The sequence below is a fragment of the Triturus cristatus genome, chromosome 5_1, assembly GCF_964204655.1.
Source record: "Triturus cristatus chromosome 5_1, aTriCri1.1, whole genome shotgun sequence".
NCBI classification, from domain to species: Eukaryota; Metazoa; Chordata; class Amphibia; order Caudata; family Salamandridae; genus Triturus; species Triturus cristatus.
The window spans coordinates 212,616,963-212,631,581 of NC_140587.1; positions in this window are offsets into that span (position 1 = coordinate 212,616,963).

The following is a 14,619-nucleotide window of genomic DNA, read 5'->3' on the forward strand; positions in this document are numbered from 1 at the left end:
GAGTGAGCAGCCTACGTTCCCGGGCAGCGGAGGGCTGAACAGCGGGCCTCCGAACATTGTGTGGTGCGTTGGGCGAGATCCGCCATCCTGGAGCCTGTGAGTCCGGGGGTTTCCTGCCGAGTAGCTTGGTTCCTGCGGCACATCAGAGCAACCGCTGTCTGGAGGAGGTGATTACCTTGCAAGAGCGTGGGGCGCTGGGCTCTTCTCTACTCCTGCAGCCCCAGTGACCGGAGCAATAGAGTGAACACCCAGAGGGGACCTGCTAATTGCATGGAGCCGTGGGTAAGCCTGCTGAGCTACAACGCTATACTGTGTGGAGATAAGCGGGCTGGTGCTCTCTGTGGTGGCGCCTGTTGAAGCTAACAGAGGGGCTGCCTCGGATTGCACCACAAGGTAGGAGCTTGAACTTGAGCTGCACTGTGTCCCCTTCTACATGCCACTATCCAAGGAGTGCACGCGAGGTGCCTTATCCCCGGAGAGGGCCGCGGGGAGTTACCAACTGCGGTGGAAGCTACCTGAAGATACCTGTTGCGACGAGGCCTCTGCCCCATACAGGCTGAGACAGGCGGTTTCCCAGAGTGGCTGAAGAGAGGAGAGCGCTTAAGTTGCGTCATCAGTTTGGTGCCCAGTGGCAGCTACTCTACGGGAGGACGAGCCTGCTGATCCACAGAGCTTGGGTCTTCCTTTGGTCGCCCCATAGTGCTGGGATCGCTGGGGGGATCCACTGCATATTCCCGGAGGTGAGCTGCGTGGCATTGGGTGCAGGTCTAGGTGCTTGGTGATTCTGGTCCTCAATTAACACTGCAAATCCACCGAGATGGGAAGAATGGACAAGACTCAGCTGAAACTGACGTTCGATCAAAGGTAATCTAAGGTGCGAGACATTGCTACTGACGATGGGGACCCTGTTCAGGAACTGCCCCAGGAGGAGGATGATTGAGAGATCCGCACTATGCTGGCTGCAATGAAAAAAAGGCTTGCAGAGCAGTCTATCTGTTCTCGGCACTAAGATGGACTCCCTCTCATACCGTATGGATAGAATGTCCGAGAGAATGGACAAGCATGCAGAAAGGTTGGACATGACGGAGCGCCGAGTCACGGAGGTAGAGGAAGCACAGACAACGTTGGACACCGAACATAAGCAACTGGGAACAGTGATGCAGGTTCTACAGGATAAGATCAAGGACCTTGAAGCGCGTTCCCGATGCAACAACCTAAGGATCGTGGGACTTCCGGAGTCTACCCAGACTGGCAACATGGAAAAATTTGTTGAGAAATGATTAGTAACACTACTCGGTAGCGAAACGTTTTCTCCCATTTTTGTGGTTGAGAGGGCACACCGCTCACTGGGCCCTCGCCCAACCCCTGGTGCTCCCCCAAGACCAATAATCGTGAAGTTGCTGAACTACCACGACAGGGATTCAGCGCTGAAAAGTGGCCAGGGAAAAACAGACATTGCAGTATGAAGGATCCACTATATTTTTGTACCCAGATTTCACGATTAGGGTCCAAGAGGCGTGCAGACAGTTTGCCCCACTGAAGAGGCAATTAAGAGAGCACAACATTGACTATGCCATGCTGTACCCAGCTAGACTCTGTGTCAATTGGCAGGGCCATTCGCGAATCTTCACTGACCCAAAAGCCCTACAGAAAGCCCTGAAGGAGTGGTCTAAAGAAAAGCGGCACAGCCCGGAGCGAGGCTTCTTGGTGGGAGTGGATGGTGGAAGTTTAGACGATCAGGACTGAACACTGGCCTACTCTAACTGCAGATAAGACCGCTACTTCTATGAGGTTTTTTTACTTCATTGATATGATGATCTAGGGGGGGTTGGAGATTCTGTTTTTGCACATGCACAACATTTGTTTGATGGTGAGGATACCTAATTAGGTTTAGACGTTCTAGCTTGCTAGGTGAGCAACATCTGCCCACGAGTGAAGCACACAACTGGGGAATTGCTCAGAGGGGGGGGGGGAGGATCTCTTGGTTTAATGTTACGTTGTTTTCAATTGTTGATTTTTCTGATGTCACAAAGGGAAAGGTTGATGATATCTCACTGAGGCACTGTTGGGGTCAGCCTGGCGTGGGTGGGTGGCGGTTGGGAATGGAGACTCAGACAATATGACAATTTTCCTGATCAATACATTATTGCGCATGTTGATAGCACAAGTTGTATGTTCCAATGGCAGGCATGGTTGGATAGACAGAGCACGACCACATGACAGCCCACTGTAGGTCCAATAGTGCAGCGATACTGGTAGGCTCCATGCACTCATATGGAATGTGAGGAGTCTTAATGACCACAGGAAGTTACGTAAGGCCCTAGCTTACTTGATGAGACACGAAGTAGACATTGCATTACTACAAGAGACACACCTCCCTCTTAATAGCCCCATGCTGTGTAGCAGGGGATTGCAAGGAAATATACACGCAGCAGGTTTTACCACACATGCACAAGGTGTGCTTACATGGGTGAATCCCAAGGTCACTCTCAAACTAGAACCATTGGATACAGACGGGGATGGACAATACGTGCTGTCTCGGTGTAGGGGAAAGGGAATGGACCTACTTATAGTTAATGTATACAGCCCGAATTTTGATAATCCAAACTTTTATGCTACATTATTTGAAAAGGTACGGGGTTGCGGGGACGGACAGCAGCTCTGGGGCGGTGATCTCAATTTAGTTTTGAACCCACGCGAGGATAGATCTGGGGGGCCGGAGAGACACGCTACGGCAGCAGCCAGGACAGTGACAGATGTAATGGTTCAGCTAGACTTGCACAATGTGTGGCGGTAGAGATACCCAGACAAAGGGGAATTCATGCATTACTCAGCATACCATGATATACACACCTGCATAGACTATTGGCTAGCAAACAGGCAGTTGTATGGACGCATCCGGTCCTGCGAGGTGCTTCCCCACTCTTGGACCATTCTCCTCTATTACTAGTTTTAGACATGCCCCGGAAGACTATCCCCCCCTTTACTTGGAGGTTACCACCTTACTCTTTACTAGATGCAGTATTTAAGAAGGAACTGGCAGAAGCGATTGAAACGTACTTTGCCACAAATGTGGGTTCGGTGGACAGCTTCCAGGAGGTTTGGGAGGTGTTTAAGGTCTATATCTGCAGAGTGAGCATGACTAAGCACTCTGGAGTCCTTGGAGCGACACGACGGAGACTCACAGATCTGGAAAAGATCCTAACTTGCTTGGAAGCAAGTCTTCAGACTAGTGCTGATGAAGAGGTAGTACAGGAGTTCAAAATCCACCTAGAAGAATATCACGATGCCGCTGATGCGGAAATGAAACATCTTGGCAATTTCACCACTGCTCGCTCCTATGGAGCCCAGTTACTCAAAAAGAGACGAGATAAGACGGTAGTCGCAGCGATCAAGATAGCAGAGGGAGACATACTCACTGAAGATGCAGCCATAGCAGCGAGATTTAGGCAATATTATTCACAGCTCTACTCTACTCGTAGCAGAGGTACTGAAGCGGAAATTTTGGACTACTTAACTCACATAGAGCTGCCGTGGCTAACAAACATGCATTGTGAATTCCTGATGCGACCCTTGGAGAGAGAAGAAATCACACTGGCGTTATTGAGCATGAAATAGGGCAGCGTGCCAGGTATAGACGGCCTAACAGTTGTTTTTTACAAAGCGTACTTGGACCTGATGCTGCCCCACTTAGCCACTTTATTTGATGAGATGTGGGTGTCAGGCACTATGCCGCCCTCGATGAGGGAGGCGATCATTGTTGCTATCTTGAAACCGGAAAAGCCCCCTGAGGAATGCGCATCCTATCGTCCGCTTTCCTTGCTTAACATCGACATGAAGATCCTAGCAAACAGTCTGGTCCCATTGATCCCGACTCTGGTCGCCCCGGAGCAGGCAGGGTTTGTTCCGGGTCCTAACCTTACTTATAACCTACGAACGGTGTTCGGAGCAATGCAGCACACTAAGCCGGAGGTTCCAGCGGTGGCAGTATTTCTCAACATGAAGAAAGCCTTCGACTCCGTCGAATGACTCTTAATGAGACAGGTATTGACGAGGATGGGCCTGGGGGAAGTCTTTCTACATCTTATAGGAGTAGTGTACAATGCTCCTACAGCCAGGATCAAAATTGGTAATCTGGTGACGGATGCTATACATATTACGAGAGGCAAGCGTAATATGTACTATACGCTCTGGTGGCAGAACCTTTGGCCTGTGCGCTCCAAGAATGCCATAGACATAAGGGTATTTGATTTCCGGGCTATGAGCTGATCGTCTCTACTTATGCGGACAATACGCTCCTATACATTCGTGACCCGGAACGTAACCTTTCCCCTGTTCTGCGTGAAGTAGTGCGCTTCGGGGTGGTGTCCGGCCTTCGAGTAAACTGGCCGAAGTCTATCGTATTTCCTCTTACCCCAGCCACGGCGCCGCTTGAACCTGACTACCCGTTGCAGTGGTCGCCGGACTTGGTGCGATACCTAGGTATCCAGGTACACACGGACTCTGAATTCGTATTTCACGACAACTACGGCGTAGCGATTAGCAAATTGGAAGATGAGGTGGAAGGCTAGATTTGTCTACCACTATCACTGACGGGCAGAATTTCTATAATGAAAATGGTGATACTGCCCCGCTTCCTGTTCCTTTTCATTAATATCCTGTTAGTACTTCCAAGCACATTCTTTAGGAGGCTTACAGCATTGATGATTAGATTAGCTTGGGCTGGCAAACAGGCGCGGGTCAGATGGCAATTACTTACCCTACCATATCGTATGGGGGGGCTGGGGGCGCCTGATTTGGACTTATACTATAGGGCAGCACAAAGGGCACATGCTTAGCACTGGATGCATAGCTCATCGGACATACCCCACTTATGCATAGAGAGGGTTGTGGCTTCACCTCCTCCATTACCTGCTTTACTGTTCTAGCCTCCGGACCGTAGGATGGGAATACTTGACTCCGTCAATGCGACAACGCATGCTTGGCACCACCTTCCAAAGTTACAGGGGGGAGCCATTCTATATTTTCCGGTTACCCCACTGGACTGGTGCCACTGGTTGGCCCCGTGTAGGGATGGGGGAGTTACACATGCGCTCAAGTCAATAGGGGTTCAGACAATAGGGAACTTGTTTTTAGGAAGTACAGCATGAAGCTGGGAAGACTTGGAGACTGGGTATGTAGCGCCCATCCTTCTTACTAAATTCCAGTATCACAGAACAAGGCACGCGTTGTTACAGATTCTGGGTGCGGACTTAATTGAGCCGCCGGAGTTGGCCTCCCTGTCCTACATTATTAAATCTGACGAACCGACGCATATAGTATCTAAAATATATAAATTGTCCATGTACTATAGAGAGATCTACTTCACTAAATCCCGCTTAGCATGGCAGAGAGACCTTGACAGAGACACAGACGACTCAATGTGGACGTAATACTGCAACAGCACGAAATGCATTTTCTTAAATGGAAGACATCGTCTGATCCATTTAAAATATCTAAATAGGGTCTACTGTACTCCAGAGAGATTGAGCAGATACGGCCTTAGGGACGGGTCGAGGTGTGAGTGTTGCAGCCAACAGATAGTTGATTTTCTGCATCTAGCATGGACTTGCCCGGGGATAGCCAGATTTTGTGAGCGGGTATTTAAGGAGTTGGAAGCAATGATTGGGCTAGAGCTCGCACCGGAGCCGGCATTGGCTCTCTTGGGCTATTCTAAATTAATACCTAGGGGGTACGCAGACTAGTTGACATGGGATTGCTGCTAGCCAAACGCAGAGTGGCGATTTGTTGGTCAAGAGGTCCGACCCCTACGATTGCTCAGTGGGAGAGCGACATTCTGTACTGCAGCACTCAAACAGAGAATTATAGTGACCTTCTCCCTCCCCGCAGTAGACCTAAGAACTTTTGGGCGCTGTATAGACCATATAGAGCGAATGGGAAAGGGTATGGTGCATCCACTGAAGGGGTGCATCAAGTACTGGGAGCGACCAGTTCTGCTGTTTAGCGACGCAGGGCCAGGGCTGGTGGTCATTGAGGGAATTGAGACCTGTAACTGAGGTAATGAATAGCGAGCCCATTTGCTATCTACAGGACAATTTAGTTATCAGTGTTGAGGTAAAGAGGGCGGTCATGGGCTGGTGGGTGGTACGTGCAAAGACTGAACAGACATGGGATTTCACTTGCCTACTGCCTATTTTGAAATTGTGCTGTATGATTTTTGAAAATTGTTTGTCATTGCAATCGCCATATTGCTGGAGCTGAGTCTTTTGTTTATGGTGCTCAAATTAATTGAGGTTTTAACATCAAAAAAAGGGGGAAAAAACGATAACTTCTGAATTTCTATGGTTTTGTGTGTGTGAAATCTAAACCTAAATATAACATCCCTGTAACCTTTGTTTTTTAGTGAATTTCTAAGGGTTTTTTAATTCTATTTCCTACCTATTACGATCCTATAGCATATGTGTTTTTTTGTGAATGTCACAGTTTTTAAAAAAATATATAAATTGTACTACAATTTGATCCATGAGTTCAATTTACCTATTTACATTTTCACAAGTTTATAAATATATTTTATTCACACATTTGTTGTTATTATATATTTTAAAACAAAGAATTAAAAATCCAAACACACACATTTAATACAAAAACAACAACATATTTAATACAAACATATGCTACTGCAGTTTCTAAACGTGTATCACTGCCTGTGTGTGGGTGGGTGAGTGGCAGTATAAATGACTGTGTGGGTGTTTAGTGGCTACAGGTGTGTAAGTAGCCATGTGAAGAATACATGAGCGGTTCCTGCCAGTCAATTATTATTAATTTTGGTGCTTAAAAAAAATATTTATTGGAAAGGGGCGCACAACCCGACTCCATGGGCCTTTATGACCCCAGGGACCCCATCCCTCAGGGTCTTTTTCTTTTTTATGGGGAGGAGGCGTATGGCCCCCTCCACTAGTCAATAGTGGCCTGAAGACACCATACCCAAGGAAAAACATACTTCTAAAAGGGAGTAGCCATAACGAGCCCCATGGGCCACATCCCCAGGGGGCCTATAAGGGAATGGGGAGTTCGGACCACCCTCCCCAAGTCAATAGTGGCCCCAGGGACCCCATTCTTAAGTGGGTGCTCTGCTGGGGCACCCACAGCACACTATAATGGGGGCGGTGGGGTGGGCCAGGGCCTCCGCAGCTCTAATGGCTCCCTGCATGCACCCATTCTGGATACAGTGGGAGGCGGAATTGTTACTGCTCAGCGGGGGCAGCTGTTTTTGGTTGCCCCTGCCGGGCAGGAACAAACTCTGCTCCAACCCGTCGGCAGCATTTTGAAAGCTCTCGCCAGGTGGGAGCAGACATGTTTCCCTGCCCACATTCCTGTAGACAGGGAAGCAGTGTCCCAGGTGTGAACTCATGACGCCACAGTGGAGACGGCCTCAGTGAGGGGGTCCCCGGTGCCTTTAGAGGCTCTGGGAGCAGGCTGTATGCCCCTTGCACTTTAATTTTGAATCACTCACTGAGAATGGGGTCCCTGGGGTGTCAGTGAGGCTCTGGAAGAGGGTGCTCACACCCCGGCTCCTTTCATATTGAGTTGGGCATGGGAGGATGGGGTCCCCAGAGCTGTGATCAGCACAGAGAAGGGAGCTGTGCACTTTCCTCCCTTATCATTACATTTCAGCCCTGGAGGATGTGGTCCCTGGACTTTGAAGAGGCTCAGGGAGGGGGCAGGTGGGGCATACACCCCTTCCCCTTTGTTATACACAGTGGCCCCCAGCTGTAACTTTGAGTTTTTTTATGTGTTGCTGTCCCATGGAATCTTGCAGGATCGCAGCTTTAAAAAGCATGTATTTTTTATTTTGTTCCCCCACAAGGGTGAGGGGGCAGAGTATCCCTACCCTGCAACCTTATATATTTTTTATTGAATAATCTCAGGACAGATGACTAAGTCCCTGAGTCCTGTAATACCTCCCTAGAACATTTTTCTCATGTGCAGGCAGCCAGTCAGAGCGCTCACTTCTGTGGTAGCCTTACTTCTGTGAGAGTGATTGGCCCAGGGGAAAAAAGCCCCCTAGGCCAATCAGAACACTCTATTTTCTAGAATTGGGCTCAAGGGACTCTTTCAAGAGTACCCCAGTCCCGTAATGGCTCCCTGCAACATTTTTCTCATGCTGCAGCCAGCAAATCAGAGCACAAGCTTCTGAGGGAGCCTTGCTCCTGCGGAAGTGAGTTGGCCCAAGGAAAAAAAAGCCCCCTGGGTCAATCAGATCACTCAATTTTTTTTAACTGGGTTGGAGGGACTCTCACAAGAGTCCCTCAAACCCAACCGTTCAGATAACCAACTATTTTGATTCCTAATTGCATTCCAAAACGGTTTACTGAAAATGCATAGGAATTTTGTGTTTAAGAACTGCCCTTTAGCTCGGCCCCTGCTTGACTGATAACCCCAAAAATTTACATTAAACAATGAGGCAAAAGGATCACATTCTAAAAAGGTTTCATGAAGATTCGTAAAACTGTGCCAAAGTTATTAGCAAACCAAAAAAGGCATTTCCTATGGGATGCAGTACCAAGTAATATATTATATATATTAATATATCATTTATATATTATTTGACGAATCACCTCAGCTCTTTTCTGTAATGTTTCGGAGTGATCCGTCAAGCAGGGACTAAGAAAAAGGGTGGTCCAAAACTGGTTTTCCCAGTTATTTTTCCATTGAAAATTTAGATGAAGCTGCAGCACAAATGGTTGAACAGATTTATTCCAAATCTAGCAGAAAGTAAGATATTAGTCCACAAAACATGCTTTGTGTGATTCGGTTTAATTGCATTCTGTATTTTTGAAAAACTTGAGGTTTAAAAAATATAGATATTTCAAACCGCGGAGAATCCGCAGAGCAAACAGATCTCAAGGTGAGATCTAATTGGCTGCCATCAAATCGACAAAGTTTTGGCAGCAGCCATTTTGAGACTAGGGAACTGAGTCCTAAAAACAATGGTAAAAAAAGATATGCACTGCCCCCTAAGCCAGGAGGCCCCCAGGGCCGAAAACATACTTAAAAACAAATGTTGCCACAAATTCACGGTAGATCCGCAAATCTGAGGCAAATAGAAAAAAAGTGGTCTCCCATGTTTTAAAGATGAAACCCCCTGAGGTGGGTCAATGCCCTTGGCAGGGGCAGCATAATGTATTTAATCAGGAATCGGGGCATCCACCATCCTCCCCGAACCTTCTTCAGGCCCTGGGGATCCCATCACCAGGCCACATCAATTAATAATGGGATGGGGTGTGCAACCCCTTCCCCGAGTCATGTTGAGGCATTGGTGACCCCATCTTACAGGATGATGATCATTTATAGGGGAGTAGGGGCATGTGGTCTCCCTCTCTGAGCCTCTTCAGGACCCGGAGACCACATTTTCCTGAGCCTATTTTACAGTATAGTGTAGGGGGTGCATGGCCCAATCCCAGAGACGAGTTTGGCCCCTGGAACCATATTCCTCGGGCCCTATACTTTGTAGTGTCCTGGGGACCCCATCCCCTGGAACAATGTAGTTTCCGTCCCAAGAGAGTTTCCTGCCAGAGGCTGGTCACCCAACTCAAATTTTAAAAATGTCTGTCTGCCACCTGGGGAGCCACCTGGAGCTGTGAGGGTCCTTTGGCTTCCCCGTTGCCTCCACCACAATGGAGCTGTGGGCGCTCTGGGGTGGCACCAGGGCACCCATTTAATAGAAAAAAATGCCGGCTCCTACCAGCACCAGCAATGAGTAACGGTAGGGGTGGTAGCTGGGTCTGCAGGGTATATATGAATCCATACAACCATAAAATATGGGCATCATTATAATGACAGCCCTAAACCAGTCTTCTGCATTTTACCATTTTAGGGCGTCTAGGATTATATGAAAAGTTTGCAGTTGTTGACAGTGGAACCCTACAGGCGCTAGCACCTAACCTGCAATCCCCTATTTATTATAAACAATGGGAAATACCCAAATGATATGCGCATACAATATAAGCACCCAGTGTCACGGTGCAGTCCACCACTGGACTTAACAAAGTTTAACAAAACAAAGCAAATGGTGCACCACTTTATGAGCAATATCACAAAATTATATGATCTGTGTCCAAGGTTGTTCTTTGAGTCTTCCTTTATTTATTTTTAATTAATTTAAACAAATCAAGAAAAAAAACATGTTGAGTAGACCAGCCAACGTGTTTCGTCCAAAGAGTTGGACTTCTTCAGGGCTGTAGAGTAACAGATATTTACACATATCAGTAAAATAAAAACATTTAAAACATTTAAAAGACACAACCTATACAATATAGAGACAATTACATTGTGACAGGACTGGCTATACATATAAACGTTTTTGAAAAAAGTGCTTCACAAGGACATTTTTCTGTGAATATACAACGTAAAAAACTATAACATGTAAAGTGAGTCACCAAGACAAGAACTATATGAAACCGTATATTTACAATAAACACTTAGGATCCAAGTGTGTATCATTACCATGCAGTATGAGGCACTATAGTACTCCCCATCAGGGAAGTTGATTTACGAGGAGTCTAGAAAAAAGTTAAGAGTATCCCAGAGTAGATATAGAATGCTCCAAGGATACAAGTTGGAGAGAGAGAGAGAGAGAGAGAGAGAGAGAGAGAGAGGAATGAGATTAAGATTAAAAAGAAAAGAAAATAGGCACCAAAGAACAGTATAAATAGCAAGAGGGTGTGACAGATCAGTTAGAATAACAGAAAAACAGACGCGAAAAAGGGGAGGATTCATGGTATGTGAAACGTCCTTACATCAGATGGGGCCATGTGAGCATGGATTTGGATAATGTGTATCCCCAATTAAAAACATGCAAGTGAAATGAGACCCATAGAACAACAACGGCTCCAAAACAAAGGGGGTATTTGATATTATCCACCATATGCAGGGCACTCCTAACATGTAACGTCAGGGTATCCGTGTTGAATAAGTATAACCAGCATATGGAAATGGCTGTAGAGTGGACAACTGGATCACTCCGTATAAACTCTATCAAGGCAAAGAGAAGAAAAGCATATCTCAATAATCCTGAAAGGTATGCTATGTAAATATAGGGCATAAAGGTGTGCCTAAGCCAACATCTGATACTCACTTAGGAGCCTATTAGGATATCTGGCGGATCGGCTGGGGCGATCCGCCCGCCAAATATCCTTTTTCACCCCCTGCCATATTAGTATGGCGAGGGGCACCGTGGCGTACGGAAAGACAGTCCGACGCTTTTCCGCCGTTCGCATTGCCGGCCCAGCAGAAAAGGCAGCCAATATAGTGACGGTGCCTTGCAGGCACCGCCATCCATATTAGCATGCCTGTGGTGACATACCTTTCCATGGCGGAGACTCCGCCATGGAAAGGCATGTGGAGACTGCCTTTGGGGGCCCTGTTACGAACAAAGTTTGCCCGCCATCGTAATAGGCCCCTTAGTTTGAATAAATCAGTGCTATGCATTAATAGTAGATACCGGTTGTTGGACCTACGTCCTAGGGGTAGCTTGGCTCAGGTCAACAGGCTTACATCTCCACTTGGCCTCTCAGGCTTGCATCCTACCCAGCTCTCAATCTTGCGCAGCACCACTCAAAAAGGACACTACACCGATTCAATTACATTGGGAGATATTTCGTTTTAATTGCGCTCAATCATTCCTGACCATCACATTACCAGTGCACATTTTTCTTAATGTCTCAGCCAGCAAAACATTTCTTGGATTTCCCTCAGTTCAAGTTCCCCACCATAAACTCTATTTAGAGATTCAGCTCCCCCACTAGGCCATGGATCACCCTAACTAGGTTCCCACTCATAGTGTTCCCCAACAGGGACTCCGGAACCTTAGGCAGTGGATTACAACCACACTTCCACCTTTGGGCGCTAGGAGGGGGGGCTTTGAAACTGATCTTTGCTATGGGCCTCTACAGGAATTCTCTATTTGCTGGCAAGCTGTGCGTTACAGGTACACCTTACACTTCCTCTCCCTCACATTGGCAATATGGCGATTTAGTTAACAGTACAGGTGAGTTCCTTTCTATACTGGCAGGTAGATTAAACAATTAAACTTTACTCTGTCAATTCTTTCCTACCCTGGCAATTAATTCAAACAGTTAAACATGACTTTACCAATTCTTTTTCTGCACTGGCAGATAGTTCAAACAGTTAAACATTGCTTTGTCAATTCTTCTTGGCACCGGCAGACAGTATATCCAGTCAAGCATTACTTTGTCAATCCTTCTCTGCGCCGGTAATTATTTTAGACAGAAGCAGTATTATCAATCGGGGCTACCAGGCCTTTCCCTTACCTGGCAATCCCTCACCCCTCCCTTCCTCCCCTCAACCTCCAGCTTACGGTTCTCTTTGGGGTCCTCGTCCTCCGGAGAGGACCGGCGACGCTGTTAGGGAGTTTTCTCGCCTCACGCGAGTCAGCTGAGGAACGTGGGCTGGCCGGGGGAAGTTCCCAAGAGGAAGGGCCGAGCACAGATCACACCCACCAGCCACCTCCCCCAAGGATTTCCCGGATGCGAGGCCTCGACACGGGGAGGGCTTCTCACACCCGCGGTGATGCTCCGATGGCGAAGTCGTCTCCGGGCCCTCACACGATCTCAAACGGGACGCTGCCTCGATTACTCTCCGCTGCTCCCGTGATCGATGCCCGCTGCTGCCCAGACAACGCGGCTTGCGGAGGGGGCGCGGCTCAATCTTCCTCCCCTGGACAACGCGGCTTGCGGAGGGGGCGCGGCTCACTCTTCCTCCGCTCCCGCAGAGGCGGCGCTTCGGAATCGGCCCTCGTCAGGTGACGCGGTGCAGGCGCTTCAGCCCTACGCGATCTCCACTTCCTGAGTCCTTCGCCTCAGGACCCCAGGCGATCCAGACCTCACAGTATCAGCGGTGAGTGCCCCCAGCAGGGACTCGCACCAAGGGGGGTAAAGTCAAGGGGGAACAGGGGGACCACGTTCCCTTCCGGCCTTCTATTCAGCCCTTAAGCTGCTTTTCACAGACGTTTTAGTCACTCTCTACCCCGGCAGGTCTGGGGGGGCCTGATCTAGAACCTTGGGCACAATAAGGGTGAGAGAGTTAGGGCGTAGGACGGCTCTCCCCAGAGGGACTGACCAAACTAGAGGCTCTCGCATTAAAATGTTCCTCAGAGTCAGTGGAGGGGGTCAGGGACCGGTCGAGGGTGGTATTAGCCAATGAGGGTAGCCCTGCAGATCCAAAGTCCTGTCAGTTCCCTCTCTAGCGCAGCCACCTCTCCACTCAGGTGCCTTACTCCTGATTAACTGGCCGCCCAGCTCTATTCTAAAATGGCCGCCCTCCTGTCACCTCTATATATCACCATGGGCCTGACTTGCCAGAGGGGCCCAGAAGGTTCCGGAATCTCTCATGGCAGTCATGGTCCGGGTGCTGAGGTGACAGTTGGTGCCACCATTTTGTGAAATACACCTCCTTACACTAGTTTTCACAGTGGAGCACCTTGCGCCTCCCTCTCAGGTAGTGAGGGTGAAGCGCCCAGAACCTCTACATCAGCACCCAAAAAATTTTGGTAGACAGAAAAAATGAGAAGGGAGAAAGGACAAAAATAATAAGATGAGGAGGGAACTTCCAAAGGGCTGACAGGTCTAACACGCGTCCCCCCCAGCTGAAAGTGGGGAGAGCTACCAAACCCCTTGGGAGTCCTCTTCACTAAGGCGGAAATACCTGGATAGACCGTCCGCATTGGCGTGGTCCACTCCTGGGCGATGTTCCACCCTAAAGTCCATTCCCTGTAGGGAAATGGACCACCTCAATAGTTTGGGATTCTCGCCCCTTATTTGCATCAGCCACCTGAGGGGCCGGTGGTCGGTCTGAACCAGGAAGTGCGAGCCAATCAGGTATGGCCGCAGCTTCTTCAGAGCCCACACCACCGTAAAAACCTCCCTCTCAATTGCACTCCACCTCTGTTCCCGGGGGAGTAGTCTCCTAGACAGGAAAACCACCGGTTGGTCTAGACCCTCGTCATTGAGTTGCGACAGCACTGCCCCGATACCATGCTCCGATGCATCTGTCTGGACGATGAACTCCTTGGCGAAGTCAGGGGCCCTGAGAACAGGTGCCGCACACATGGCCTTTTTCAAGGTGTCAAAGGCTTGTTGACATCCCTCGGTCCAGATTACCCGTCGAGGGTGCTTTTTAGAAGTGAGCTCAGTCAAGGGGGCCACAATAGTACCGTATCCCTTGACAAAGCGTCGGTAGTAGCCAGTGAGGCCCAAGAAGGCCCGGACCTCTGTCTGAGTCTTGGGGGGTTCCCAGGCCATGATGGTTTCGATCTTGGCCTGGAGGGGTTGCACCTTGCCCCGACCCACCAAGTGATCGAGGTACACTACCGACCCCTGCCCGATCTGGCACTTACTGGCCTTGATCGTCAGACCTGCCTGCTGCAAAGCCTGAAGAACAGCCTGAAGGTGACACAAATGGTCCTCCCAGCTGCGGCTGAAGACAGCGATGTCATCCAGGTACGCAACCGAGGAAGGCTTCCATCCCAGAGAGGACCTGGTTCACCAACCGCTGGAACGTGGCAGGGGCGTTCTTGAGCCCAAAGGGCATCACACAGAA